Source organism: Corvus moneduloides, chromosome 21, assembly GCF_009650955.1.
Source record: "Corvus moneduloides isolate bCorMon1 chromosome 21, bCorMon1.pri, whole genome shotgun sequence".
NCBI classification, from domain to species: domain Eukaryota; kingdom Metazoa; phylum Chordata; class Aves; order Passeriformes; family Corvidae; genus Corvus; species Corvus moneduloides.
The window spans coordinates 339,982-366,406 of NC_045496.1; the positions used below are offsets into that span (position 1 = coordinate 339,982).

Here is a 26,425-nt window from a genome sequence, read left to right on the forward strand (position 1 = left end):
GTGTGACAGAAGTGCTGTTCACTGGAAAGGGACACAGATAAAAAATCCCTGGAAATGTCATCATGCACTGTTTGTAGATACAGCTGTACCCGTATCTCTAAATTACAAATGATAATGAGGTGTAAAGATTTTATCAGATACCTGACCGGCTCGAAAGACCTTTGTGTGTTGGCTGGTGTAGTCTCATATTAGGTGGTAGGAATTCTGTTTTCTTTTCTAAGTGGAACATCAGATTACACAGGTCTTATTTCACTGCTGATTGCAGTCATCCACTTAACATCTTGACAGATATTCAAGAATGGAGCAAAGCTGGTGGTGCTGCTGAGTGAGGTGCACATCCATCCATCATCTGCTAGCAGATCACTTGGAGGTCCAGGCCTCATGTCATTACCCTGCAGCACACCACAACTTGGTGGCTTTTTTTTTTTTTTAATTCCTGCTAACTAGGTTTCTCAACAATTTAGGGACAGCCTATCAGCTGTCATTCCTACAAACAAAAACATAAAGTGAAACATCCTCGGTCAGATCTTGAGTAACACAGTGGGGGTTTCATATATTTTCTGCAGATTACACAGCTGTGTGATGTCTTAGTCTTTTTCCAGTGAATGTTGCCACTGCACAGTCTGTGGATCACCGAGCAGTCTCCAAATGCTTGGTTTACTTTTTACAGTAGCAGGACTGCTGTCACCTATTGCACTATCTCCTGTGCTCCCATCCCAGCCCACTCTGGACCTCCTGTGGAAGAAGATGGGCTCCCAGCTGAGCCCATGCCTCTGTCACCTGAGAGCACAGCAGAGAAGATGAGGGCAGGACAGTGCTCCCAGCAGCCACAGTCCCCAGTACCCCGCTGCGGTCATGCCTCTGCTCTCAGCTGTGTTTCAGCAACGGCGCCCGAAAAACAGTCACTGCCTGTGATCTGATCCTCTCCTATCCTTGACTGATCTTCCTGCAAACCAGCTTTCCAGAAGGGTCTGGCTGAGGATATCCCTGACTCCAGGTGACCGCCACACCACCTCTCCTGGTACTGGCAAACCAAGTGCCCAACAATGCTTCAAACCAGTACAGGACAAAACCAGGACCTGAGAAAGACTTTTGCTCCATTGAAAGAAATATGGAAGTTTCTCCCCTAGATGATTACCTGTGCTCTTGTCACTCAGTAAGTTCAGAGAAAAACTGGATATTTTTCAAGGAAAATTTATTTAGGGGAAAGATTGAGATGTGTTAAAGATGTGATCAGTGTTTGCCACCACTGCCAAGCAAAGTGCAAGTGGCAGGAGCACCTCTGTTACCGTGCTGTGAGAGGCACTGGAAACCTCTGCAGCAGTAGGAACCTCATCCAAAAAGCAAACAGGTCAGTCAGCCCAATACTGAAGCTTTTTGTGAAATGCTGAATGTTCTATGTTCATCCATTACTGCTTTTGACACCTTGTTCGCTCTCCTTTGTGACTCCCTTTTTTGGTTATCTTTTCTACTTGGTTACATTAAAAGAGGAACTCTCTTCAACTTCTTTAATGTTTTTAAATTCATAAAGCACGAAGCATGTTCTACTTCTGTCAGCCTGTAAGAGGTATTACACAAACTGGACTTGTGTTCACACCTTTGTTGAAAGACAGAAACAAATTCTTCAGCACTCAAGAAAAAGAATAATTTCTTGTCAATGTGCTACTATGTAGTTTGACTTCACTGGACATCAGAGGAGAGTGATGTCTCTCTCTAACACTGTTCTCTGTGAAACAGTCTCTAACAACAAGGAATGAATACATATGCTACCTGTCCAGGTGAAATGGTCATCGCCCTGTCTGCTTTCATCTAACAGCACAAAAATATGTTTGCTTCTATTTGGGAAACACTCAGTGAAATCATTACAAACCATGGATGAAACCATATAAAACAGATTTGCATTTCCTTGTCCCAGAATACTTGACATAACAAAGGGCATATACTCCTTAATGTAAATAGATCACACTTGCACAACACTAGTCTAAATAAATCTGGGGCTAATGTAGTTTATGAGATACACTGAGGAGGTTAAATTGTTTCTGAGTAGGTGGTTAATTAAAGGATTTATTTTGCAGTTGCAGAGGACCCATAACTCATGAGTTACTGCACAATAAAAGTGTTGTAGATGTGTAAAATAACACCATGATTAACTCCCCCAAGCCACTCAGCCCCACACAGTTTTGTGTGCCCCTTCATTCTGCCAACGGCCCCAACCCAAAACTCAACCACACTGTGGCTTGGGGTTGGGATTGTTGTTGGTGGTGGGCTTGGGTTTTGTTTTGGTTTGGAGGTTTTTTAGTGAAATAGATGCATCTAACCAAGTGGTTGGTTCAGGACTTCTGCAGCTACAAAAGAGGAGAAAATGTACACAGAGGATTAATTATCAATCAAAAGTGCTCTAGAACAGAAGAGAGAAACAGCCAGGAAAGACTTTTTAATATAATAACTCTTATTCTGTTTCTCTCTCAAAAGGCTCCTGAGAAGCTGTGAGCTGTACAGTGAAGCTTCCATCATACGACACACTGCACTTGTGTTTTGTTTGGTAAGGTCAAGCATCTGTTTTACCATTTCCTCAAAGTAATCTTAATGTTTAATGGAAAGTGATAAAGAGGAAGTGTGAAAAAACACAACACGGTTTTCCTTTTAGTTAAAACTCTGTTTGTTTTGGTCCATATTAAAAAAATGATTTTCCTATATATTTAGTTCTCTAAAATCCATGCCATTCGGCTACGAGCATTAATGATGTTAGGATGAATTATACAGAGAAATCAAATTTTCCGTAGCATTTGAACGGCATTAAAATGCCAAACAATAAACTACCAGACTGCAAATTAGATCACTGGAAATATCAAACACATTGCGGTATAAAATCCATAATTGCATTTAGCGCTTTGGCTCCCAGGGGACAGGCTGCTAAAGATCATCACCGTGCCACATATGAGAAGCTATTGACAGAACGATAAAAATCGACAGGCTAACCAAATAAACACTGCAGGCTTCATTAAATATTCAGCAACTGAAATTTGACTATCATGTGCCTTTTTTCCCACTAGATGTGTCCTGCTGCAGCGCTCAGGATTTCACCGTGACAGCAGTGTGGGCGGCTGTGCCCCGCAGGGCTCACGGCCGCGCGGCGCAGGGCGCGGGCACCACCAGCAGGTACTGGAGCCATCAATAAACACACTGCAGCCCAGACAGGGTGATTATTCTCCCGAATACGTTATTAGTCTTGGCCCCAGGAATACCTCCAAAGACTTTAATTAGAGGAAGCATAATATCTGCAAAAGTTTAACACTCCTGCTAGGAGAACAGGGACATTTTGTCCCTAATGAAGCTGAGCATTAAATGGCCTCCTCTCTAGCCCCTTCTGCAGGTGGGTGCCACAGCAACTGCAGGACCCTGCACACCCTGAGACAGGCATGCCCAGCTGTTCCAGGCTGGCCAGGACTCCAGTGGGCACCTGTGTCTGAGGAGCACAGAGCGTGGTGCCCACCCCCAACAGCCTGACCCTAAGACCAGAAGGCACCCACAGGCACAAGCTCTGGGATGCTCATCAGTGCCTGGCTCTGACCTGGAGAATGGTAATCTGCTTTGTGTAGCTCTGTCTTGTGCATGGTAAGAGGGACACAAAAGAAATGAGCGTCCCTGGCAGAAGACAGGATGGTACTAATTTTAATTTTTACTAACCACTTATTTTACTAACCACTTACTTTCTGTTGCTTTCTTGGATCACTTGCTGGCAGGAAGAGTGCTTTTGTGGCCTAAACAGCCATTCTTTCTGGTGACAGTGAGATAGAGCTACAAGAGAGTTGGTACAGGCAGAGGGCACAGAGCCATGCCATGTACTTGTGGAAGAAAATGGAACTTAAGTAAATCCAGTGTGCCTCAAGGAGTTCTAGAGCCCAACAGTACTTGCTGCTTGTGGACCCAGCCTGACCGAAATGGTGAGAAACTGGGACCTGGAACAGGGCTTGTGTACTACATTGTTTAAAATATTTAAAATACACTGTTGTATTTCTTAAAATTACATTGAATGTTTCAAATCCTGGAATGAGTTCCCACAACCCTGTCAAGACACATTTTCGCCTGCTTGCATGCTCATGCATGCAGAGTAGCACACTTACTGCTGCAAGAGAAAAGAAAACAACGAAAAGGCTGCACGTTTCCTGACTCTGTTCCTACAGGCCTTGAGTCTGAAATTAGAACAAATAAAATGTATAATGCATGCTCTGGAAGCACCCAATAGGGTTATAAGCAGCCATTCCCTCTTCATGGAGAAAAAGTTTATGTAAATGACTGATGACAGTGTTATTGTGTGAGGAATATCAATGGAGTAATTACAGTTACATAGCTTGCTGCTGCACTGCTGCTCTAAGCCTGTGTTAATTTTTCACACCACTCCCCTGGGAAGGATCGCAGTGTGCTCCTAAGAGCAGAGCTAATAATCGGAGCTCTGAGCCACTGCCGCTGAAACTAGCCCCAAGGTCTTTCTGAGCAGACTGCTAAACACTGCCTGTCTCCCCAGAGAGAAGAGAACAGAGATAAAATGATTAAAAACTGCCAAATTGGGCTGGCAATCACTTGGCTATACTGTCAGCCCAAGACAAGACAAATCTCAGTTATTTTTCCTTTTGTGAGCTGGAGAACAAGACCAGCACAAAGCAGCACGACTGCTAGCAGAGCAGTGGGATGACCACGTTCCTTCCAGGTCCTCCCCACTTCTGTGTCAACATCTACAGACTCAAGTGATATCTCAGTGCTTTTATTTAACACCAGCACAAATCCAGAATCTGAGAAAACCAAATTCTATTTAGGCCTACTGGGACACTTACTAGAAGTCAATTCCACTTGTTTGATCCCAGGAAGAATTTCAGAACTGAGCAGATCACAGACCCAATAACTACATCTTCCTCCATATGAGCAGTTCTTTGGGGTTGGATACTGCTGATACCGTTTGTCCTGAAGTTTTAGACAAATGACATATTTTGTCCAGCTCTACACAGTGAGAGGTAGCAATAGGATTAAGTGACAGAATACATATTAAGTGTGTAAATTAAAGCAAATGCGCTTTTAAAGACTTAGGTGAGGTATCTACACCTCAGTTGTGTGAGCACTGTGAGAGGGTCTTAAGCCACAGCTGATGATCAGTTACACAAGTTATCACTTCCCACAGGCTTGGAAGAAATACTCCATAACATAAAAGAAAAGTAGCCACAATTAAGCCTATCAACTACAAACCAGCATCCCACGTAAAGCAACCTTGCAGTCCTGACACAAACCACCTCACAAAGGTGCCTACACCTTTCCTGGTGAGGCGAAGAACAACAGCCAGAACGGCTGTGGAGAATCCCACAGACCTTGTGCATGGCTGGTCCATAAGCCCTGTGCAAGCTAAATTTCCTGTGCGAAATCTGTCAAAATCGGTCAACATCACTTCATCCCTGTAAAAGGGCAAAAGGATGATAGCTAGGGACCTCTTCTACTGCTCATCACGGTATTTTTAGTTTGAGTTCACTGCATGAAATTCTAAGTGCAGATGTCAGCATTTGTGTAACCACCTAGCCAGATCCTTTTCCAGAGGCCAATTGTCAAGTGGCTCATGCATATTAATGACAAAAGTTACACCAGTCTGAACCTGGGGCTCCCCAACCCCTTCCTATCTATCCACAGAAAGGGGGATGACACACGGTCTTTTCTCCTATACCCCACAAATTTCTCAAACATTTGTTTGTGATTAAACCATTTGTTTGTTATTAAAAATACTTTAGCTAATACCCTTTTGAAGCAAGAGGAAGAAATCTGGCAAGATGGAACACTAGCAGCTGGTTGGGATAAACGGGCTACAGGAGGCAACTTGCTCTGATAAATCCTCCAATTTTTCCAGTTTTCACTGAAACATCAATTGCCACGCCTGCTCCCCAAACGTCTCATTTACTGGACAACTACTGGAGTTTCACAGGGATTAAAATGACCTCTCGTCTGTTTCTCCATAGGTCCGTGGCAATGCCCCCAGGGCAGGGCACCCCCATGTGCCTGGCTGCATGTCTGCCGCAGTGAGGGAGCAAACCCTGCACCTGGGGCTCTGCCAGCCCCGAAATCCTGCCTGGGGCTGTGTCCAAAACCAGTTTCGTGCACGGGCAAAACAGGGTTCGGTCCTCCACGTCCCAACAGAGATTTGGAAACAGGACATTTAAAAACTTGCAGGGGAAGGAGGGAGGGAAGCAAAGCTGGGGCACACAGGGACACTCGGGGCCCGGAGCTGAAACCCATCCCCAGCGGGGATCAGCGGCACTGCTGAACTGTGCAGCCTCTTCCCCAGGAGAGCAGCGTGCCGGGGGCTGGGCCCTGCATCAAAACCACATCTGAGGCAGAGTATCCTCAGCTATTAAATAGGTTTTAGTTTATTTCATTGATAGGTCAAAAAGAATCAGCTAAAAATGAGCTATCTTAGTGTCTCGTCTGCCGTGCAGGTCCACCACGGCTCATTCTGGCTGTGTTGAAAAAGCCCATCCCTCTGTACACCTTTGGTTTGCATCAGACTAAGGTAAACGGAATCCTTTTCACCTGTTCCAAAACTGACCTTGCACAGAGACCAGACACCATGACACCAAGCTCTGTGAAACCACATTTATTACCTCCCAGTTATCTCTCAGTTAAAGCAAACATTTCCTCTGTAAAACAAGCTGTTGGGGAAAGCCTCTAAAGTAGCCAGGAATGATACAGCCACATCTACAGCCCCTTTACCCTCAGCTGGACACACTGGTATTCAATAAAGAGAAACTATTCAATTAAGAGAATCTAAATAGGCATGTACTTGCAGCCTGGAAAAGTTTAAGTTGCTGGAGCTGTCTGCATGGCATTTGTGGAGTGGAAATGGTTTAGGCTGCTGCATCTCAAGGAGAGTAAGGCCAGTCTTTGTGGATGCGACACAGCCCCGATGGACATACCTCACCCCCTTGTCTTCAATGTAACACAACCTTACGGCCAGCTGACAGACATTTTCCAGTGTTAACAACATGGGCTTGCTTACTGTGTTTGTTTCCTCATTTCCACTCCTAAAAAAAAGATAAATCACTATAATCTTAACTTTGATACACGAAAATACACCTTTTTCACACACTAAATACATAGCCAATGCACACCAGAGGCATTTCACTTAGTTACTGTGAGCAGAGAGTCATATTGTAAACAGAAAAACAACTTTCTACTTCAGCTGCTCTAGATCCAGATGCTTTCTCTGTTCTGCAACACTCCAGACACTTATGATTAAAAAGAACATACCAGGTATTACAACTATTAAACTGTTAGATACAATTTACAATGGCAATAACCCCCTTGTCGTTGGTCTTTCCTAAAGTTAACCAGAGGTTTGTCAGGTATTTAACAGCTCATGGAGAGAACAGAGTTTGGGAGTTGTTTCACAGAAGTTTGGTCAGTTATTTCTTAAAATCACCAGCTTTTGGTTTAACTCAGTTTGTTCAAGTTAAGGAAAATGTGAGGCTAACTGGTATAGGTCTTTTTACTTTTGGTCTATTTACACAGTGTCTCATTTCACTCATATTCAGAGCAGATCAGACCTGAGTCCTGCTCTGAGCTTGCAGACTTGGGGTCAAGCACCTCCCAAGGCAGGCAGGCAGGCAGGCAATGCACCCCTCAGCAGTGCCAGTGCCGGAACCTCAGCACTCAGCTCTGGACAAAACCACCGCCAAGCCCAGCGGCACCGGCTGACAGCACAGGCCGGGCAGGGGGTCTGCAGCCGGCCACAAGCCCGGCCCCTTGGGGCTGCCCATCCCACCATATCCCACCAAGGTAGTATGGCTGGGGACTGTCAGCCTTGGTGTCCCTCCAGAAGTGTCCAAAGGGATCATTCAGAGGCAGAGGGATGTCTGCTGGATCATTCTCTGCAGCAAAGGCAGGGGAAGGCAGCAGACTGCCCTGAGTGATGTACTTCTCTGGCTCCCAACTGCACCAGACATGCAGGGCACAGCTTTGGCATAGGGTAAGGTGGACAAGGGTGGTAGGACTGGCCAAAAGATAGGAGGAGAACAAGCACCCAGTGGTGTCCTCCTTTTATAAGAAATTTAGTAACTTTGCTAGAGAAGTACTAACCAGGAAAGCTGACAGTGCTTGTTCACTGCAAGTAATGAGGTTTGACAGATTTTTCTCAAGGATCACAGGTTATAGACTCCCCTACTCATCAGAAGCAAGATGTTGTCACGGTGGATGTCTATCTTTCCCAGAAAAGATGAACAATTTAAACATGTGAGAGCATGTTGAAGTCATCATAAACTTCACAAATGGCTTACTGTCATTTCTGTCCCTGCTAGGGTGAGCACTGCAAATGCAAACCAGCCTGGCCTCAGGACACCCACCAGCATGATGCAGCCCTGGGAAGGATCAGCGAAAGCTGAAGATGAGAAAATGATCAGATTAACATTTTCTCACTACATGTCCCCAAGCTGACTGTGTTGCCTGCCACCTCCGGTTAAATTCACACAGAATTTAGCCCCAAGCTTCCCTGGATTTTTAGCTTAGCCAAGGATCCCTGGGCTTAGTAATTCCACCAGACGATAAGAGCAGTTTACAAAATGTCTTAGCTTTTCTGTTTCTGGAGAGCTGATAATTTAGGGCTTGACACCACGTGCAAGTCTTGCCTGAGCAGGAACCCTGCATGGTATAATTGCTTCCTGCTGCGAGGGCACAGTGTCTGGATCAAGGCTCACAGCTGACACACTCCTGCCTGACATCAGGCTGGAGCAGACACCTCTCCATGCCATCGGCACACTCCTGCAACCATTCCTCACCAGCTAACTTCCTCTTTCAGTGGCACGAGTGGTGTCAATGAGCTGGGTATTTTGATTTTGGAATGATCTGGGAGGTGCAGATTTTATTATGCTAATGAAATAAGAACACAATAGTCCTCTGAAGCATGCAAGCCAGAGGCCAGGGGCAGTGCTAAAAACTTCTCCCACAGGAAAAACAGATACAAGGCTGGCTTTGAGAGTGGGCGTCTTCTACACTAACCACTGCATTGTCAGAAACCACAGCTGTCCACCACATGAGCGAGCTCAGACAGGCCTGCCTTGGGCGTGCTGACAGGTCAGTGCCTGCAGCGTGGTGCTCCCCTGCAACACAGGGCAGCTCCTCAAGCTCTGAGCTGGCAACCTCGCAGCCCAGCACCCGTGAGGATACGTAGGGCACCAAGCTGAGCTGTGCCAGGGTTGCCCTGCCTGTCTTCCTAAAGGCAAGGGGCTGATCGGCCTCCCTGGGCATTTCTAACACTGGCATTTACACACACAAACATGCTTCTCTTTGGCCCTTTTATATGTAGCACTTTTTACTAGCACGTGTCTTGCAGCACAGCATCAACGTGAGTCTGCAGAGCAAACCTCCAGCTGAGCACCTGCACAGTCCCCTGGCTGGCCCAGCTTTCGAGGTGCTGTGCATGATCCTTCTCTCGATCTGCTGTTTGCCCTGTCATGCTCCTACAGTACACACAGAACAGCTTGGGTCTTCCAGGAGAAAAAACACACAACAAGCTATTATTAAAATTAGTTTAGTAAACAATAATCAGAGGAATAGTTAATAAGCACAGCTTTGCTGTGTTAAGTAGGAAATTAGATCCACTGCCCCATTACTATTTTGAGTGAGAAAGCAATGATGCCTTTAATTATGCATAGTCTGCTTTATTTGAACTGTGTTGGCTGTTGTGAAGGAAATAATCAATGTAAACGCCTCCTGAGGTCGCTCCTGAGGCAGCCGTGAAATGAACTAAGTGAGCAGAGCAGTGCGTATAATCATATCAAGCAAATCCCCAGGTACCAGCCTGAGAAACACACACATATGATTTATACACTCTCCACAACTCAACACTGACACCCCGAGCCATTTTAACAGCAGAGCCTACACATTGCTCTGAATTCTTACCTATACATGACAAGTCAAATTTTTGAAGCTGGAATTAATCCTGTGCATTTTAAAATTAACATAGCCTACCCTGAACTCTGTGGGAATCCTTCTTGATGAGAAATCGTGGAACTCAACTCCTGTTTAAAACCAGTTTGTATTCTAGGGACTTAAGCAGAACTCCCCAAAGAATTTCTGCACACTAAAGTTAATCTTCAGGAGAAGTTCAACATGAAATAAAGTTTAGAACCAAACTCTACCGTAGTGAGAGGGGCAAGATTCAGGCTGGAGGAATTATCTTTTAAGTTCTGTATTTATTTAATAGCAAACTTTTATCTAAATTTGTTTACAAAGCTAATCAGATTTTTGGTTTTTTATTGTTTTTCACATTTTTGAGTTCAAGCAAATATTTTAAGTACAAGTATCCATCTTTAGTGTGAATTGGCAGAACCTGTGTTAAACTGTGAAGGGGAGAATACAACACCCAAACAAGACTTTGTGTGCAGATTCCTTCACCAGCCACCTTTTGGTGACTGAGGTGCTGCGGCAGTGTCCCAGCTCACCCCACCCCTCCCCATGTTTTACTTCTGTGGAAGCCGCACCAAGAAACTTAGTTAAAAAAAGAAAAAAGAAATTATAAAAAGGGAAATTGTGTTGTGATCACAGCTTGTAGGGAAATCACGGTGTAGACGTCAAGCCCTGGCACAGAGGCTGGAGCCTCTTGCTGCGCTGCAGGAGCCCACGCTGCTGCAGAGAGTAGCACCCCAGAGGGGTCTGCAGCACTCAGCCACGGCAGCCCCAGCTGCCCTCTGCTCACACAGGTCAGGCAGGGGCCGGGAAGGCCACGCTCCACGGACCTGCCCAGAGCCAGAAGCCCTCTGCCCCCTCAGCTGCTTCCCTTCTGTGACACCTGCACGCTCACACATCGCGGTCTCTGCTGAACTTTCACGCCGATGTTGCCCCCCCGCCGCAGAATAAAGTTTCTCAGCTGTCTCATGCAAGGCCTCCTGCTCCAAAAAGCACAGAGGAAAGATTTTTTTTCTCACAGCTGAACCGCCACAGAGTTTGTTCAGCACAGTTCCCTGACACCTTGTCACTGCCAGGGCAGGAACCATGTCACAGCAACACAGAGGTTTCCCAGTGCACATTTGGGTGGTTTTGTATAGACATCTGCTCTCCACTCCACACACAGGATTTCTGCAGGTCCCTCATTCATGTGCTAAAGGGAGTTTGATCTTTCACTGAGACGTGACTGGCGTGAACTTCACCCTAAGGAGTTAAATCAGCTTTTGCTGTGGAAACTCACATGATAAAAATAGATCCTCCTGCTCTACAGGATCTGTGCTGTGTGTGATTTAAGGGTCCTTACTGAACTACCCTGCACGGTTTGTTTTGTTGCACAAAAATATTTGTCAAAAATTTCTTTCCCCAAGATTCATTTGAATAGGTGATGCTGTACCGGCCACAGAGGGAGAAAACAGCCTATTTTTCCCAAATGTAAAAGGAAAGCTTATGCTTCTTAGCATTTAGTATAGAAATAAAAGTTTTAAGGAGTAAGAGCATATGGTGGTTCATAATTTTCATACAACCCATCCCTAAACATGCTACCATAAATCTTTTAACACTAAGTAAGTCTGAATAGAGGTATCCAAGATTAGAAAGTAGTATTTTGTGTGACTTCAGACTTTTCAAGTCTACAATCAAAACAGCTATGTCCAAAACATGCTAAAAATTTCCAGCAGGAAGCTAGGGGCTATTGTTTGCATTCTTTGATGGATTTGGCTATTTAATGTTCTTAAAACTGAAATACTGTAATAGTGATTCTAAAAAAATATATTCATCCCCATGTTTTCTGAGAGTTGGGTAGACACAGATTTGGGTATCAGGACCTGTTTTTCAAGATTATTTGAAATGTTGTTGATTTATTTCAGTTTGAGGGTTTTTTTAAGAGGGCTGTTCTGGTCACCTGAAAAGGCACATCCAGTCACTACAGGCAGGAAAAATGAAACTGGCATGAGCTCTGAGTGAGGCTCAAGGCAATGACAGATGAACTATCACCTTACTACCTGCCCAAGCAGCACTCTGCATAGAGGGTATGATCTTTTTGAATAAGAGGTAGAGCATTTCTCATCCCAGCCTTGTGCTTCACCCCCCTGTAACATGTACAAGACATAAAGCACTCTCTCAGCAGTTTCTGAGCACCATGGAGTGATGCTCTGGTCACTGTGATGCTCGTGCTCATCTGTCAACAGGACTGGGACAATGGGCTCTGCCAGCGTGTGCAGCCCCAGAGCTACAGCTGCTCCAGGAGCCTTGGATGGGTTCCTGTGCCACACACAGAGCTGGAACAACCTGGAACTGATGTCCCCTCTCTTGAAATAATATGGGCAGAGGTGAACAAGATTCTGAGAGCGGGGTGTGCTGGAGAGGCCAGTCTGCCTGCAGGATGTGTCACAGGCGCTGCCACCACCTTCACCTGTGGGGCTGCACTGCCCAGGGGCACAGTGGGTCGTCCTACAGGCCTCCCTTCAGGCAGAACTTGAGGATCACACAGCCATACGCACATGTGCACACAAACACATCTGCACACACTCACATTTTCCAGCCCCTTAAAGAAAAAATAAATCGCATGAGCATCGTGCATATTTTAAACTGATACCCTGGGGGATTTTCAGACCAAAAATGCCTTAACCAGAAAACTTCATGTTTTCCTTGCTCTCAAAAACTCAGAAGAATTCATATACAAACGATGACAAATACTTCATTCAAACAGACAGTTACTCCCAGAGCAGAGGGAACAGGGCCAGCTCAAGTAGTTCGGATGGCTGCATGCAGCTAGGCCCTTTGCTTCAAGACCACAGGAATTGTTTATCACTGAGACTCTCCCAAGCTAATTGAAACCAGCCCTGACTTTTGAACCTGCCAGCACTAAAGAAACTTTAAGTGTTTTCTCCTACTGAGATTTGGCCTATGGGGACTGCTCATTGCTTACCCCTCAGTCATTTTCAGTTCTTTTTATTTCCACCTTGAATGGATCCTTGGACTAAAAGATGCTTAAGCAATTCTCTGGTAAAACACTTCATTTAGATGACAATGAAATTTTGAGACCATGTTGCTCATTTTGCATCTTTAAGGACACTGAATCCAAGTTTGGATTCATCATTAAGGACTCTGATTATGAAACAGTGTCGATAGTTTGGGGTTTTTTGCGCTTTACAATTTACAAATGTAACTTGGGCAAATGACATTTGCAGCATACAGCATGCTCTCACTTAGGATTTGTACAAGCTCTTGGTAGCAAAAATTTAAGTAAGGAGTTGGGAAAACAGTCCAGTTAACCTGAAGGTGGTTTAACATTTTCTAAAAACAAGCTGAAAAACATTTCCATCCAAAGGCAGACCAGCCTGGTATGTGCTGTACTGGGCAGGTATGCTGGCCTGCCCTACACAAATGGGGAATGAATTCTATGTATCTTCATTAGGATGCTGTTATAACAGGAGCACCAGTGTCTAATGCTGCCCTCCAAAAAAACACTTTGGAAAACATTGCAACTGTGATGCCTGACTGCTAACAGGCAATCCACAGCCTTATCATTGATAGAGAAATGGATACAGGTCGTAGCACCAGATTCTGGCAGCCTGACATCCCAAACTTGCTTCCAGCCCTCCTAATTCCCCCAGGACACTGTTCGGTGCATCACAGATTAAGTCAGGACAAGCAGGCAGGCAGCAGCACATTTATCTTCTCTGCAAACATCAGTTCCAAGAGATATTCCACAGATAAGACAAGTTCATTCAAATTCATTCATCTGAGAATAGAAACCTAAGCCAAAACTAACACGCATTTTATGCTTATTTACAGACCACCAGAGACTAAAGGATTCACCAAGAAATTCACAGGTACCTTGTCTGCAGCAGCAGCAAAATGCCACAACTCATTCTCCTGGGAGGTTTCACCACACACCAGCCTGAAGTTCAGCCTTTCCCCACGGCTCTTCTTCCCCTGTGGTCCTGCTCCTGGTGCCGAGCTGACCTTGGTCCATGCAGCAGTGAGGAGAGCACTCTGTGCCTGGTGCTGTCTGGACAGACGATCCACCTTGACAGCAGTCAAACAACTGCAAGCCCACAGGCCCTGAGAAACACTTGCAACGGGATCACAGAAACAACTTCTCTGCATTCTTAGACTTAAGCACATTTATCTGCCCAGAAACTCAGGGTGCCCTGAAGAGCAGCACCACCCTTGTGCCTACAGCCAGTCCAGCCCTGCAGCCCAGCCCAACCCCCAGGAAACAGCCAGGGTGGAGCTGCCATTTTCAAACTTCTGGGGAATTTGGCAGTAGGTGAAGCCAGTAACAAGGAGCTACTGGCCCTCACCTGTGCCTCTTGGGAGGAGAGGCACAGAGGTTCAGGGAAGAGTGAAAAAATGGTTGGGTGTTTGTCCCCAGGATGGTTCCAAGATGCACTCGTGATGCTCTGCTGGATCCCTTGTTTAAAGTCCCGGCAAAGATCAGCTCCATCCCTGACACTTTCTGTACATGGTACATTCATTGCCTTGGTATGTGGAATACAATTGATGGCTTGGAAAAAAAGAGGTGAATAAAATTTAAACTTCTGTGTAGGTTGTGTCCAGAGGAAGTCTGTGCCCAGATATTGCCAATTTATAAAGTCAGTAGCTAGGTCATGTCATAAGTGAATAAGGTAGTGATGATGTCAATGAACAAGAGAGAAGAAAGAGTTTTCTCAGTGAACACATCATGATTTTCTGTAGAGAAAAGAACAAATACAGTGCTCTTTTTCTTGTATGCACCTTTTTCCAACCCTGCCTCTTTTGAATGCGTAGCTGATAGTCCAAGGACCTCATCAAAAGAGGACACAGGGCAACCATACCTGTCCTTGTGGGAAGGACACAGCAGAGTAAACAGCGTATGACAGATGGTAGTCATAGTGCTGACACACAGTGAGATGTTGTTTGGGTCTGGAGATTCTAAACACTGAGACATTTACCTACTAACATCAGGAAGGTGAGAGGGCTTTTGTGCCTTTGAACTCCACATGCTCTGAGACTCAGCCACTGCAGCAGGGACCGCTGGAGCAGGAGCGAGGGAGACAAAACTATCCACAGGTGTAATGGGGCTCCAGTGAAAAGGGGTGCATGGGCTGGACCGTGTGCATGCATGGACATGGCTGAACCAACGTAACCCCCGTGTTCACAATCAGGGTCCTGTTCACTACGCTCATGGACACCAGCACACAGGTTCAGACAAGGAGGCTCTTGGCTATGCCCCTGCTCACCTCGTGAGCACCTCTCCAACAGGCTGCCAGCAGTGCTGGTGCACATCAGCAGGAATTACAACTTCCAGGAGCTCTCCAGACCACAGAACCAGTATTTTCCACACATGCCAATACTTTCCAACTGTGGGTACACCTTCTTGACAGGATTTGGGAATGCTTGGGGGCTTTGGATTAGCTCCTGGAGCTGGAACAGCCATGTCAGCACGGCACTGTGCCCAGGCTGAGAAATGTGGGGGTGTAAAAGTCAAGTTTATCTGGAAGTGGGACAGGGGGTACAACAGCTTGGGAAGTGCTGACAGAGGCTGTTTGACACTCAACCTGTCCTGAGGAAGCTTCAGGAATCCTGCTCAGTATCATGCAGGGATCAGCCTGGCAGGCTCACACGTGCATACTAGTTATTTCCCCCAGGACTGCAGCAGCAGCAGCAGCAGCAGCAGCAGCAACATCCCATCAGCTTGTGTGTGGGAGCAGTCCCAGTGCCAGTGTTGATTCAAGTGGAGAGTCACCCCCAGCTGGCACCAGGCCAGCCTTTTGAATTGTCTCCTCACCCCATGCATCCTCAGCCTTTACGAAGGGAAGAGCTTTCCACCACACCTCTGCTCCAGTTCCACTGCGGGCATCTGTGCCCAGTGCAGGGGTGCACGTGTGACATCTCACAACGTGCAGCACACGGCCCTGCCTCTGCCAAGGGGATGTCACCTGCATACCACATGGGGACAGTTCCACACAGACCTGAGAACGGTGCAAAGGGGCTGCTCATTCCTCCTTTGTGGGACATACATTAATGTATGTTATCTTACAACACTGCAAATAGTAATTAGGGCTCAGTTACGTGGTCCTATAGAGAGGCCTACACCTGCAGGCTGCAAAAATGACATTTGTGGGCTGCAAATTTGTGGGTTGTGTGAGACATCAGCTCTTCCCTCCCCTTGAGAGGTTCACACCTTTCACCAGCCTGGAGAACACCCTCACCTGTGGGCTAGGGGGTGACAGGGGCAGGTCCCATCTTCACCCTCCGCCACACAGATGAGTCACCGGGTGAGCATCCGGGGGCTGGTGTGATCCGGGTGGACAGCAGCGAGGGCACTCATCTGCTCAAGGCTACAGGTACCAATCCCTGCTCAAGGCTGGCCACCACTGTGCCCAGGCTGCTGTCTTGGGAGGAGCGCGGCAGCGAGCACTGCGGGTGCTGCAGGAGGGAGGAGAGGGGGGTGCACCACCGGCTCCTCCTCCGGCAGTGCTTTAAAAGAAGGTTTTGGCTGCCGCTGCATTTTGTGCGAAACCTGATCTTGTCAGCGTGCGCGGTGAGCTCCTGCATGCCTACCGCGGCGTCGAGCCCCGCGGGCCCGGGCGCAGCAGCAGCTCCTCTTGGCGAGCAGTCAGCTGGGAGCGGGCCAGGTCCTCTGGAGAGGCCGATAGCCCCGGCACCCAGGGAGTGCTGTCCTGGCACCCAGGGAGCGCTGCCCCAGCACCCGCGGACTGCCGTCCCGGCCCAGAGCGCTGCTCCCGGTGCCGGCAGCCAAGGGGCGTCTGCCCGGCGCAGCACCCGGGCGCCCCGGACTCGCTCCCTCTGGAACCACCTCGACACCTTTGGCTCGGCGCTGAGTGGGGCCGAACTGCTCACCGCCACCAAAACCTGTTTCTATTAATTTTAAACTATAACACATCTTAATTATAGCTATTAAAAGCTACTCTATATTTATACTTAATAACAGCACCTTTACTGGGGGCTTGAGAGTTCACACTCATCTGACAGCCCTGTTCTGGAACGTCTGAGCTAGATAAAGTTGCATAAAGTTTGCACTAGTCTTGCTCTGCATCAAAGTATTGTCGATTTACACTACTGCCAGACAAAAAATTTAGATGTAAAAATGGGAAATTACAAATCCAATTGTTAAAAAATCCCACCATAACACAAGCCGAATTCAAATTCCTGGCACAAAATATTTTCTTTTTAAAATCCTTCCATTTTTAAGCAAGAATCCATTTCAGCCCATGTGACCCTTGCTGGCAGCCAGCTTAGCACTGCTCTCTACTGTCAGTCCCAAACTCAACAGGAATTTACAGCCTTTCTTCCACTCAACGTTGTCACTGAACAAATTGCCGAAAATGAGCAGTGTTCCTCACCACAATTACTCTGTCTCTCTTTTGCACATTTGCCATGTTCTAACCCTAGTATTTGCACTCTGGCCATTATCCATCATAAGCCACCTCACCCTGCATCCATGTGTTGCTTTAGACAACCTCTATTCCCAACCATTCCAGCATTACTAAATGCACATTGTGAGATTAATTTTGAAGAATAAACAATAGTTTATTTGTTTTGCTTTTCACAAACATGTGTACAAGTAAAGCTTAATGACCAGCCCACTTCAGAAATAGGATGCAAAAGCATATTGAAAACAACTGCTTTAAAACAAGTAGTCAAGGGAAATGTTTTCCCCTTTCCCGTTCCCCATTGATGGGACACAGGGAGTGCTGCCCTAACATCCCTCAGTGAGGGAGCCAGGATCATGTCCCTGCCTCTGGCCACTTGCTTCCTTACGCTGCAAGTCTGTGACATGTCTGGAAGAACAGAGATGGTGAGAAAAAGAGAGAAAGCTGCACCCAAGGTGACACAGAGCAGCCAAATGCTCCCGTCTGCCTGCCGAGCCTCACTGACACAGAGAATGTACACAGATTCACTCAAAGTGGAGATTCTATTAGTTCCCACCTCTTGGTAAAGAAACTAGCTAAATGTGGCATCATCCTGCACCTACCTAAGTTCTGCAGATCAGCTAACAGGACAGTGTACCCTTTGGGCAGGAAACATGGCATCAACATTTTCTATTTTTCCCCTCTGCAGCACAGAAATTCGGGTGTTTCAGCAGCATTCCAGCCCGTTCCCTACCCAGTTATCTTGGCAGGAATGCCAGCAGGGCTGAAACACAAGACAGCACTGATCCTCAGCCGTGACTGACCCCAACTTGATAGTCCCGTTTTTTTCATGGAGGATTAATTCATAAAAGATTCCACAGCTCCACCTAAAGCTCCTTCCTCTCTGAATTTCCTCGTGATGCAATCCATTGAAGTTTCAGGATGGCCTTTATTACAGCATATGCTGAGGCTTCAAATGTAAAGCAACATTTTGAAAAGGCAGCATCTGTCTGCAGGCAGGAAACCCCTTTTGTTGCCATATTGAACTCTTACACATAGAGAGGGATGCATTGCAAGCAGTAAACGCTTGATCTTCTCTCGAAAGTCTCTACTTTCACTTATCAGCCTGACATCTCACAGTGGGGCCACCTGAGCAGACGATGGGGCTGGCTCCAGGGCTCGCAGACTGGAACCAGACCTCCGAGGGACGGAGGTGGCCAGCTCCCTGGGACCCTCCAACACAGTTCAAAGTGACATGTTTCAAACAGCCCTCTCCTCCATACCCCATGGCCTTCAAAGCACAAACAGCTTTATTGCCTGGAGCATGTTGAGGATCCGCTCAGGGATGTGTGGCAGTTGCTGAGCCGAGGACGGAGAGCTCGGCAGGGACCTTTGCATCCTGCGCTCTCAGGGCTGTTTGTAAATGAGTTTAAAGTGACTCCACTCTTTGATTTCTGACATCCTATTTCTGCCAGATCCTTGCAGTTGTCTCTCAGAGCTCACACACAAAGAATTTTAAGCAGAAATACAGTAAACCCCCCAAATTTTTTTAGAAGTTTAATAAATAGATAAATAAAAGCTTCACAGCTATTGGACTCTGAAGTTCAAGACAAAACTCCTCTGAAGTAGAAAATGAGTTAACACATAATTAGGGGTTTTCCCAAAGAGACTGAATAATTTATGGAAAGTTACTGACATGTTCCTGACATGTTTGGTCCGGTTACACCTTTGCACAATATTAGGCTGTGACATCACAGCACTAAAAGGCAGTGTTTTCAAACAAAAAAATCAGTTATTGTCAAGCCAACAGAGCAGAAGCTACAGAAACTGCTAAATGTAGACCATTTTCCTAAATCACTGTTGTATAAAAGGAAAACATTCCTAGCTGTGTGCAATGTGTGCAGAAGTCACAGGATCCCACTTGTAACAACTTTCCTTCCCCTTGTCACAGCTCAAATTAATGGCACTTGGGAGGCAATGAGCAGAAGTGGAGTACTCTGCCCAGCTCCTCCAGCAATTTCTTATAAGAACTATTCCTAGAGCAGAGACCTACTCACCACTGGCCAGAGTCACTCTGTATCCAAACAGACAAATTTTCCAATACTGATAAATGGATTAATGGACCATACATTTTGCAGAAACCTGCAGGAAAACAACTGTCCTCAAACAATGTGAGGGTGCAGCTCTGTGTGAAGACACAGACACTGTTTATCTAATGGCTGGAAAGTTTACAAGAAAACAGCAAACTTCGTGCTGTGGTTGTTGAACTGAAGTAGTACTTTACTAGAACCAGGTTTTTTCGGTAATTTTGCGGTTGTAACAACTATTTTCTTTACATACTGCTATAGAAAAGGGACTCTTTTTAACTTAATTGAAGACACTATCAAGAATAAATATACTGGGGCTTTTAATAAAAACAGTATGAGGAGAACATTCAAAGCTAAATAATCAGAAGCAATTTGTGTTCATGAGCAGAATGATGTGTCATTTTTTTTTCCTTGCAATGCTCTGTACTGGATCAGTTTTGAGACTGTGGCAAACTTTAAACCTATCTTAAAATAATGAACAGCAGTGAGGGTTGAAGATAGTTTGAAAAATACACTGGAAAGAGAAAACATATGCCACAGAGTGTGGTGCAAAAGTCATATTTCATGCATGACTTTAGAGAATGTTAATAAGGATTAGAACCATACTTCAGCAGAATAACAATCAGTCAGAGAAGTGTAATTAATTTTTCTTTAGATCTCTGTTAGACAAAAATACAGGAGAGATAATAATGTTGCCTATAGATTTTGATCCAGTGAAGAAATACAGCTCTTAAATACTTGTTGCAATTGTACACTGTAACTGCAGTGCAGTACATGACTCATTTACTTTATAGTTGTTGATTTTATAATAGTATGAATCCAAAAATAATTTTTAATTTTTTTTTTTTTGCTTTGGCCAATAAATATGATTAAGATAATACATCCAAAAACATATGTAAGCTGTGTATGTGAGACATATGGAAAGCAGATGTGTTCTTAATTTACATATGACCTAAAAAAATCAGCTGATTACCAGAGATGGTACTTTGTGGAGCTGTTTTGGAGGCAGAAGCATTGTTGCTAGCTCAGCACCATTTTAAAGTAGGCAGCTTGCTTCTCTTGTGCCTGAGACCCCAAAGTCAATGCAGCAGATTGCATCCCCGGAACAGTGATCACTTGGCTTCACACAGAACAGCCCAGAAAGGGAAAACCAAGGTCATTTGTTTCTAAACACGATTGTTATTGAAAACCTCTTTTGAATATCTTAAGTGTATGTTCCAGCATGTGCTTACAAAACTCCAGCTATGCCTGTAACAACGCTCCTTCAACCATAATGACAATAAAGGCCATGCTCAGATTCCATCATAAGCCAAACGCTGAATGCCAAAGTCAAAAGGCAAAACTGTGTCGGTCCCACTGGTGGGGAACCACACTGAGGTGGCAGCCACCTCTTCAAAACCACAAAGTTACTTTTATCACAGTCACAACAGATCATGGAAATGGCTTCTTAATTAAACCCCCTGTGACAGAAGTTCTCTGGGGGCTAAGTTCTGGTTTCATTTTTTTAGCTATACCCTGTAAGAAAACAGTAACTTACCATCAGATACGAAAGGCCCAAAACACTTGGCTCTTGATAGCAAACACAACCAAGAAGGCATGTTCCCATTCCAGTTAGCATCAGAAGTCCAAGCTGGGCTGCAAAGGGGAGCACCAGAAATAAGCAGTTCCTACATTTCTTTAAAGCAAAACATTATCTAGTCTTTTCCTCAGCAGAGGTGGTTCAAATGGCAGGGGAGACCGCTGGAGCGATGAGACAGCTTTTCCAAAGCTCAGGCTAATTGAACGCATCACTGATGAATAAACACATATTTTTTTCAGGCAGGCATTTGTCACAGTTAGGAAATTCTCACTCTTCTGCCAGGCTCCAGCTTGGCAGCATCCACGGGAATCGTTCCAGCCAGAGTCCCCTTCTCAGCAGCGCCAAGATGCAAACCTGCTGCTGCTGCCTTGCCCTGGCAGTCGTGGTGCTCCACAGCCCTGCCTGCTGAGGGGCCGGGCAGAGTCAGGCACCCGCGCTGGAGGCGGCAGCTCTGGCTGACTCGGCCGCAGCCCCTTCACCATCCCCTCCTGTGCAGGGCACACCATCCTCCCAGCAAGACAGATCTCAGGAAGACCTTGAAGAGCCTCTGCACTCCCCCAAGCCAACAGGCAGTCGGTGCATTTTTTTTTAACAAAACAGTATTTTAAATTCTGTATCCTATTTTTTCACTGCAGATGTAATTCGAGATTTGCTGGTGCAGCAGTGGCTGCAGCAGACCCAGTGAGGTGAGCCCAGGCCCAGCCCCACTGCTCACATACTCTGGCAGCAGCACGGGATGGGGCTTCCCTCCATGGAATCAGGGAAAGGCGCCCACTGTCACTTCCAGCTGTGTTGGGACTGACTGGTGAGAGCGTGAGGTGCTCGCACCCATGCCTACCTTGGTGCTCAGGGTGGTCTCTGAGGCATCTTCTCACTGCGATTCCTGCCTGGGAATAAAGCCATCCTCCAGCCCCACAGGGCCTCTGGTACCTAAAGCCCTGCACTGAGCTTGGGTATGGACATGGTCTCTGACAACACACAACACCAGCGTGCACCTAAGCACTACAGGACTGGTGTCTGCTGTTTCTCACGTATTAAGCTTTAGACCAAATAGACTCAGAGTTTGTTTCTCCAACTTGGGCTCCACAGCCTACACTGTTCTCCTGGTGCTTGTGCACATGTTCAGTACATAATTCTGGCCTACTTCTTCACAAACCTGGATGCCAGACTCACACACCTCTTTGGCCCAGCAGTGATGCTGAGGGATGCTTTGCCCTGGATGCGGTGCAGGTTCAAATCCCTGTGCCAGGGCTAGGTCCCAGAGCTCCTGTCCACAGGGTGGGTGCTGCCCCACCGGGTCTTCTCCACTCCTCCCAAGGCAGGAGCACCGAGATCAACTGTCTGGGACTGGACAGAGCCAACATGGCCAGTGGTCAGTGCCTAGATGTTTAGCAGACCTGCTGCTGAGTTAGGATCCTGAATGATTTCTCCTCCTCCTCCATCAGTGTTTTTCTTTCCTTGTTCCAGACCCTGTCCTCCTTCCAGGAAACCTCTGTCTATATCAGAAAAGACAATGGGACATGCCATTATTGTTGGACTCTTGTCCAAAAACTCTCGCTCTTCTCAGACAGCCCTCCATGGGCCACTGTCAGAGCTGGCAGCACACACAGCCCAGCCCCACCACCACTGCTCTGGGTGCCCCTGCCAACACCCATGGGGCAGAGCAGTAACCCACTTCCCAGTGGGAAATTAAAATCCCACCCTGCTCATCAGAGTTACCTAACACAATAAGTACCATGATTCTTCCACAGTAAATCCTAAAAATGTAATCCTGTGAGATGTGACAACATTATACAAGGAAAAAGAGCTGCAGAGAAGACCCCAGCCCAGAGGCTGTTAGGGGCATTTTCTCATCATCATCAGAGACCTCATGATCTGAAACATCTGCATTGTCTTACACTGGTCATCAAGACCCACTGTCCCTCTGAACTCCAAATGTTTCCCTTCTCTGCTGCTTGATGCCTCCCTGGGTCACAGGCCGTTGCTCACAAATCATTTCAGCCTTCAGAGGGGGCTGAGAGTAAGGCAGGGAGGCTCTGAAATTCAATCCCCAAAGGGTTTTTTGTTTGGTTTTTTTTGGTCCAAACAAATGTTATTTTTCTTTCAATGAGAATGCTGTAGAATCAAGTACTGCTAATGCAGGAACACCAGCCCAAACTCACTGTGGATGAATGTTTTTTCCCTGTTTAGTGATCCTTTTGCTCAGAGAAAGGCAGGACATGTCAAGGAAAGCAAGAGGAGCTGTTGTGTATAGCATCAGGGCACACAGTGAGGTTTGGTTCTCTCTGGAAGATGCAGAACATGCTGTATTTCCTACACCTTTCTGCAACAGACGTGTTTGGTGTTAGGGTAGGACACCCCAAACTGGCACCACAGCTGGCAGAGCTCCGAGGGGAGTGGTAAACAGCCCTCAAGTTCAAACCCACAATACTAACAGGATCTCAGATGCTTTCTGAAGCCCTCTTCTCTGTCATACACACAGCTTCATACCACACTGCTTCTGCTTGTATTTAACACTTCAGATGTGTTACACACTCCTGTATTTCAGTAAGGCTTTTGCCAATGTTTTGATGCCCTTTACAGTTTTACTGAACCTTCTCCCCAAGCTCACCCCGATGTCACACTGTCTGCTCAATTCACCTATCAGTTAATTGACCTGAGAAGTTTACATACATTTATGGACTCCTGTACCAGCCTCGTGGATTTCCAGGGTACCTAATTCTGTGTTCAGCTGAGCACCTCCAGCCCTGTCTGTGCTGCAGAAGCCACAGCAAACTGACACCAGATTGCACTCCCAAGATCCCAGCAGAGCTGGCTGTTCAAAGCAAACATGCTCTGCTGCAGGAAAGCCGCAGCCTTGCAGGTTCCTTTGCGTGCTGTTTTTTTAAAATAGGATCCTGTGTATGCTCCCTTTTGCACTTCATGTTGGCAGCCGCTGGTGCTTACAGTGGAAAAACAAACGCAGGCAAAGCAGCAGCGAATGGCTCCGCACGCCCCAGACATGAGAACCTTCCCATCCCGGGTCCTGGGGCAGCCTGGTCCTAAGAAGACATGGGAAGAAATTGTGTGTCCCAGGGATAAGCACGCCTGGGACAGGCTCCAGCCTGCAGGAACCCCAGGCAGGTCGCTCTGCAAAGGACTTTGATATCTGCTGGAGCAAAATGCCACAAGAGATGAAGCATCTGCCCAGGATGGGATGTGAGCACCCACCGGGGAGCACTGGGTCGCCAGGAACCGGGCGGGGGACAGGGAGGAGAAAGGGGAATTCCTGAGGGATGATTTCTTAAAACATTTAATTAGCACTGACTTTTTACATCTAAAATTACTTTAAAAATGCACATAGAGATGAAAAATACAGAGGAGCTGGACACGCCTTCTCAAATGAGGACTGGTGAATAGTGCTGACAGAACCAGCTTGTAGCAGATGAGGTGAAGGAAGTTTGATGCAGTTTCTCTGCCAGTGGTGCCAGTCTGGATGAAAAGAAAAAAAATCTTAAAACTTTCCCATTCCATTGCTTTTGATTACAGCTTGAAAAAATACTTAATGCAAGGAAAAAAGTAATTAATTAGACTATGCCCCAGAATGCAGCATTCTTTCAAAATTTCCCAGACTTCTGTTTCAAAAATTACAGCAACCAGTATAAACTTCACAAATCCACTGAGGAGGCAACTCTTCAAATACCTGTGGTTTCCCACATTTTCCAAGGAAAACAAAAAGATTTATAGTTTCTCATGTTAAATCTGAGGGGCTAAACTTTGAAAGATGTACTTGCCCACCTGCTGCACATGTATTAGTTCTAGCTGAAGAGAAGTCAATAAAAATGGAGAAAGAAGAATTTGGAGAGCCGGTTAAGGTAATAAGATTTGTTTCAGAGCATCTGATCTTTAGACTAACAGACTTCCAAACAGTTGGACAAGTAAATAAAGCACCACAGGGAACCACTATTTGCAATAGGTTACCGCAGGGATACGCACAAAGGAATTCCTACAACTAAGAAAGGGCTGGAGCTATGAAACTTATAATAGCAGCACTGGGATCGATTGCTGACTTCTACAACATTGATCCTATGCTTCTGAAAAGATAGGGGGTTTAGTTCCACTTACTCTTTTGCTTGGGTGCAAAGTCTGAAGAAGCTCAGTGAGACATTTCACTACATGATCTTACAGACGCAACACAAAAGGAAGTATTTTCTTTAAAGGCCTTACGTTCTTCAGAGAAATAAAACCAGAATATAAACAAAATCAGATAGCCTGTAAATCATCCTACCATCTCTCTGGGATTTTCCTGCCCTGCAGACACAGCTTCCCCCAGGCAGCAGCTGTCCAGCGTGTGCATCGTGCGGGGCAGTGGTGGGCAGGACACGCGAGCCCTGGGACCAGAAGCGGGGCTGCAGTGCTGCAGGCAGAAGCACAGCACAGCCAGCGAACAAAGCGTCCCATGTCCCATGTCCATCCAGCACCAAGGGGGTGGAGGTGACACTGTTGTAAGATGCCATCTGATCAGAACCTCTTTTCTGTGCCTGACATGAATAAGGGGATTAGGACGGCAAGTTTCCGTGAGCTCACTCTATTGGACAAAAGGCCCCGAGGTTTAGTGTCACACTGCCTGATAAAAGTACAGGAGGCTGTCAATCACAGGCTCCTAGGTACTTGTGTCGGTGACATAATCTTATTAGAAGATAAACCAGTGAAATCCTTTTCATGATGAAAAGTTACATTTAATTGCTCCTTGGCTTTTCTACTCTTTCTCTTATTCATTTGTCCATTTAACTCTCTTAATGTTTGCTATTACAAGAATATAACAGCATTCAGATGCCAGCCATCCCCACCACAGCCACGCTTTAAATACATGAACAACCGAGGGTGCTGAGGGATGGTGGCGTCTGGGCAGGAACAGCACCAGTTGTGATCTTTTAAACAGAAGGTCAAAAGAGTTACTGAATTAATTAGCACGAGTGCTCACGCACAGGGATAAAGCTAAATGTTTTGTCACTTGATTTAATACCAAAGAAAGCTGACAAAAAGACTAAAACATGGTAAAGCTCAGTCTCTGTACAACAAAAGGACTTTTAGTATCCTCTTACAGGAGCAAATCCATATTAGTCTCAGTAATGTGACTATTTCACTTTCAGATTGCTTCTTTTCAGCTTCACAAACAGGCAGCTGATGCTGAGAGCATGAATCACCTGAGAATGAATCAGGAGAAACTTCACGGAGCCAGGAGGGGCAGTTTGGGGAGCATTAGTGTCTGTACCCCCTGTGTGCCCTCCGCAGCATCTGGGACCCCCCATGCTACACTGTGGGCTCGGCCAGAGCTCAGGGTCAGCCTGCATCACACAGGCCAGGGGGACCAGAGGAGCCCTGGCAGCACGGCACTCCCCCGCCCGAGGAAGGCTTGAGAGGACACACGCAAGGTCTGCACAGGA

General features: G+C 46.2%; 1 protein-coding gene across 1 annotated transcript in view; it reads right to left on the reverse strand.

Annotated features, from left to right (window-relative positions):
- Window positions 1-26,425, reverse strand: part of LMX1B (LIM homeobox transcription factor 1 beta) — an 89,317-nt gene that overhangs the window by 48,297 nt on the left and 14,595 nt on the right. The window lies entirely within an intron of this gene.